Source organism: Bison bison, unplaced genomic scaffold, assembly GCF_000754665.1.
Source record: "Bison bison bison isolate TAMUID 2011002044 unplaced genomic scaffold, Bison_UMD1.0 scf7180017851375, whole genome shotgun sequence".
Taxonomy (NCBI): domain Eukaryota; kingdom Metazoa; phylum Chordata; class Mammalia; order Artiodactyla; family Bovidae; genus Bison; species Bison bison.
This window is the reverse complement of record NW_011481948.1, coordinates 15245-20491: the sequence shown is the minus strand read 5'-3', so window position 1 is coordinate 20491 and position 5247 is coordinate 15245. Positions and strand designations below refer to the sequence as shown.

The window sequence follows — 5247 nt, the reverse complement described above, 5'->3', positions numbered from 1 at the left end:
AAAAGATGATGCTGTGAAAGTGCTGCACTCAATACGCCAGCAAATTTGGAAAACTCAGGAGTGGCCACAGGACTGGAAAAGGTCAGTTTTCATTCCAATACCAAAGAAAGGCAATGCCAAAGAATGTTTAAACTACCTCACAACTGCACTCATCTCACACACTAGCAAAGTAATGCTCAAAATTTTCCAATCCAGGCATCAACTGTCCGTGAATCGTGAACTTCCAAATGTTCAAGCTGGATTTAGAAAAGGCAGAGGAACCAAATTGCCAACATCCACTGGATCATAGAAAAAGCAAGAGAGTTCCAGAAAAACATCTATTTCTGCTTTATTGACTACACCAAAGTCTTTGACTGTGTGGATCAGAACAAACTGTGGAAAATTCTTCAAGAGATGGGAATATCAGACCACCTGACCTGCCTCTTGAGAAATCTGTATGCAGGCCAAGAAGCAACAGTTGGAACTGACTATGGAACAACAGACTGGTTCCAAATAGGAAAAGGAGTACGTCAAGGCTGTATCTTGTCACCCTGCTTATTTAACTTACATGCAGAGTACATCATGAGAAGTGCTGGGCTGGAAGAAGCACAAGCTGGAATCCAGATTGCCAGGAGAAATATCTATAACCTCAGAAATGCAGATGACACTACCCTTATGGCAGAAAGTGAAGAACTAAAGAGCCTCTTGATGAAAGTGAAAGAGGAGAGTGAAAAAGTTGGCTTAAAACTCAACATTCAGAAAACTAAGATCATGGCATCTGGTCCCATCACTTCATGGCAAATAGATGGGGAAACAATGGAAACAGTGACAGATTTTATTTTCTTGGGCTCCAGAATCACTGCAGATGGTGAATGCAGCCATAAAATGAAAAGACGCTTGCCCCTTGGAAGAAAAGCTATGACCAACCTAGACAGCATATTAAAAAGCAGAGACATTACTTTGCCAACAAAGGACCATCTAGTCAAAGCTATGGTTTTTCCAGTGGTCATATATGGATGTGAGAGTTGAACTATAAGGAAAGCTGAGCACAAGAATTGATGCTTTTGAACTGTGGTGTTGGAGAAGACTCTTGAGAGTTGCTTGGACTGCAAGGAGATCAAACCAGTCAATCCTGAAGGAAATCAACCCTGAATATTCATAGGAAGGACTGATGCTGAAGCTGAAACTGCAATACTTTGGCCACCTGATGCAAAGAACTGACTCATCTGAAAAGGCTCTGATGCTGGGAAAGATTGGAGGCAGGAGGAAAAGGGGACGACAGAGGATGAGATGGTTGGATGGCATCACCGACTCCATGGACATGAGTTTGAGGAAGCTCCGGGAGTTGGTGATAGACAGGGAGGCCTGGCGTGCTGAAGTCCATGGGGTCGCAAAGAGTCAGACACGACTGAGCGACTGAACTGAACTGAACCACTGGACCACCAGGGAACTCCCTGACTGCACTTTTATGAGGTCCCGAGAGTAATCAAATTCATAGAGACAGGAAGTACTGATAGAAAGCAGCTTGCAAGGCAATGGGGAAAAGAGAATGAAGAGCTGGTGTTCAATTGGAAAACAGTTTCCGTCTCACAAGATGGGAAAGCTCTGAAGCAGGTGGCAGTAATGGGTGCACAATAATGCGGATGTACTTAATACCCCTGAACTGTGCATGTAATGACGGTTAAGATGCCAATTTTTTGCACACATACACATGTGAAGAACATTCTGCTTTTAGGGAGTTTACATTCCCCTGGAGTTCCAGGAGAAACTAGGAAGGATCTGGGAAAGGCAGTTTTCAAAAAGATGATGATGGAAATTTTTCCAGAGATGAAACAAAACTTAAGTATTCAGATTAAAAAGGGCACCAGGGTTCTGAGCAAGATAAAGAGAAACAAATCAATACCTAAACACATACTTTTGTGAATATGAAGGACAAAAAAGAAAATCTTCACACCTAAGTCCCCATAAAGAATAAGTTAATGGATAGACTTCAGCACGAGGAGAGGAACGGAAACAGGCTTTGTGCAGCCTCAACTGAGAGGAGCAGATGGCGGAGCCTCTGCAAAGTGCTCAGGGAAGAGAGAATTTCTAATCTAAATTACTACCAAGCATGAGCCAAAGTGTATATTCAGACATGCGAAAACTAAGGGAGTTTAATATACATATTCCTTCCACAAAAGAAATGCTAAAAGACATACTAGAGCAAAAACACAAACCCAGAGGGAAAACACAGGACGCAGAAAATAGGGGGAGTGGTAATTCTAAAACCACTTTTGTATTTAAAAAAATGTGAGGCTTCCTTTCTCACATTTACTTACACTCCTTATAGAAACCCCAACTGAAATGACAGCCAAGAATCTCAGGGACTTCCCTGGTGGTCCAGCAGTTAAGAGTCTGCCGTGCAATGCAGGGGAGACCGGGGGAACTAACTCCCAGCATGCCGCAGGCCGACAGAGCTCACACAGCACAGCCGCGCAGCCCACGTGCCGCAGCCGGGGTCTGCGCGCCAAAGCAAAAGACCCCCACGACGCGGCAAAGATCTGACGCAGCCAGGTAAATAAGTAAGTACTTTCAAAAAAGAATTACAAACGAAGGGTCAATTTACGAGGACAAAGACAACAGAGGAGTGGGTCAGCAGAGCGAACGTGGGGAAGCTGAAGGGAAGAGTCACCTCTCCAAGAGGCAAGCTGCTACTGCTGCTGCTGCAGGGAGGCTGGCGGCTTAGGGCACCTCTCGTCCACAAAGCCTTTCCCTTTTAAAATGTCTAAAAACAAAATGCAACATACAGTCGTTATAAAAGGAAAAGAAAACCCTGATGCCCTTACAGTGAAAACCAAAAACGTGTTAGTTAAAGCAGAAACTAACAGCTCAGAGTGACGAATGGTTTTCCATGGGGAGCCAAGCATCACCGTGCAGCCTTGTGGAACAAGCTCTGAAGACGGCGTAACCCACTCCATGCACGTCACAGATGCTCCACTGCCGGCGCTGGCATGGCAAGCAGCTGGGGAGGCCACATGGAACAGAGGAGGGGTGTCCACGATGAAGGGAAAAGCACCACTCTCCAAAGAAGTGCCCGGATGACGCGACATGGTTTAGAACCAGCCAGTGCGCACAGGCCCCTTTCCAACATGCGGAAGCAGGACGGTAAACAGAGCACACACCTTGTTCCTGGGGAGCTGATATTCCAGAGGGGGAGACGGAGGGTCTAAGGTACAGACGGGGAGAGGGGAAGGGAAGGCCTGGGGGAGGGTGGAAGGGCGGCAGAAGAGCGTCCTCCCTGCGCTCAGGAGGCCGCCGCACCCGCCCTCCTGGAGCTCCAGGTGCAGCTGCAGCCTGCGGAGCCCATGCTGCGACGCTGAGCCGAGTCCCCAGGGGCAGGCTCAGTGCCGGACAGCAGGCAGGCCTCCCCCAGAACCCAGAGAGGCACCAAGCTCGTCACTCGTCCGGAAGCAGAAGAGAGACTTAAATGGAAAAGTCAAGTCTGCGAGCACAACGGAAGCGCGCACACACACTCCCTGACACTGCCTTGCTTTCCAGCGTTTGCACAAGTCTCCCTGGAACAGACTGGTGCTGCCTCCGCACAATGACCATAGGACCTCCAGTCTCAGGGCAAAAAACTCCGTGTGGAGCAGCGGGATCAGCATGGAATCTGCTACAGAACAGGGACTGAGGACCCAGCAGCTCGTCACTCTGCCAGACTCTCTACTGAGAGGCTTTAGTTTACAGAACGGAGAACTCACTCACAGCAAAAGTTTTGCTCCTTCTGCAGACAGTAAGGCCTTTGTAACGGACCTGCTCCTTGTTTTGTGCTCACTTCAGAGAAGCTTGGCGCACAGGCCAGCTCGAGCCAGCCCTGGGCACAGCCACCCGGGCGCTCTCTGCCTGTGGCCCATCCCTAGCCTTGCGCGGACACTCAGGCTGGCGCTGCCTCCGGCCCCAGGCCTGCTTGTCCTCTTATCTCTGTGCAGAGCGGCAAATCTCGGGACCCCTCGCACTCTGCCAGGGATGGAAAATAGAGCAGCTGAAGCTGGGAACAATCAAGAAGTCCCTCAACTGCCACGCGAACCACCAATCCAACTCCTAGAATCTACCCAAGAGAGAACTAAAAACATATATTCATACAAAAACTTGTACAAGAATTTTCACAAAATTATTTTTCAAAAGGAAAAAAAAACAACCCAATGTCCTAACAACTGATAAACAGATGAGATCAGAAGTGATCTGGACTCTGCTGGTGTCCAGCGGTTAGGACCCCATGCTTCTCCTGCTGGGGGCCCAGGTGTGACACCTGGCTGGGGGAACTGAGATCCCACAAGCCACCTGGCGGGGGAAAAAGTGGACCCTGCCGTACAATAGGACTTTCAGTCATAAAAATGAAATACTGACACATGCCATAACACGGACAAACCTCAAGGCTTCAGAAACACCGCAGAGCTGAAGAAGCCAGTCACAGAAAGCCACTTACCACACGACTCTGTCTCTACAGCACGTCTAGAACAGGAGAGTCCAGAGACAGAAAGGAGAGTGGTGGCTGGGGACACGCAGGAAGGAGGGGTGACTGCTCAGCAGGCACCGGGCTTCCTACTGGGGTGACAAAAATATTCAGGATTTAGATAGTGGTGATGGTTGCATTAACACTGTACTGACAATGTACTAAAAAAAACCACCCAATTATATACTTCAAAAGAGCTTAACTGATTAATTTTATGTTAATTTTTAAACTATCAAATCTTTTGTTGAGTAGGAAAGGCATCATCATATTAAGATGTATCATTCACATATCTGTAAGGTATTTCCTATTTTCCCTCTAAAATATGCCTTACAAGGCATAATAGCAGGGGCATGTGCTACACAACACTGGGGGCCCGAAGTCTGAAGACCAAAGTCCCAACCGCCCCACCCATAGCCTGGCAGCCAGTGGGAGAAGTGGAGCGCACTCAAAGGACGGGGGCACTGGAGCGGGCGCTCCAGGCGGCAGACTGCAAAACAGCCCGCTGAGGCCACCTGCCAGGACCCTGCCGGTGGGTCCCGACCCATCGGCCCTCGGCGAAGCCCCCACCCAGAGCCCCGTCATCAGCTCCTGGACCTCCATCTCAACAGCGGGCCTGCATCGAGGGCCATTAGGCATCTGGGGAAAATTTAACTTGAGAGATAAAAATGTAAAAGCAAAAGAAAGCTAGGAATCTAGAGGAACACACTAGAGGGAAAGAGAGAACCCGCCAAGCACACATACTTGTCCTCGGCTCGCTCGGGCCACCCTGGAGCCTG

The 5247-nt window shown here is 48.7% G+C and overlaps 1 protein-coding gene across 1 annotated transcript in view; it reads right to left on the bottom strand.

Annotated features, from left to right (window-relative positions):
- The window catches only part of LOC104996315 (histone-lysine N-methyltransferase NSD2-like), a 60853-nt gene that overhangs the window by 47922 nt on the left and 7684 nt on the right, over positions 1–5247 (bottom strand). The gene's annotated exons all lie outside the window — the stretch shown is intronic.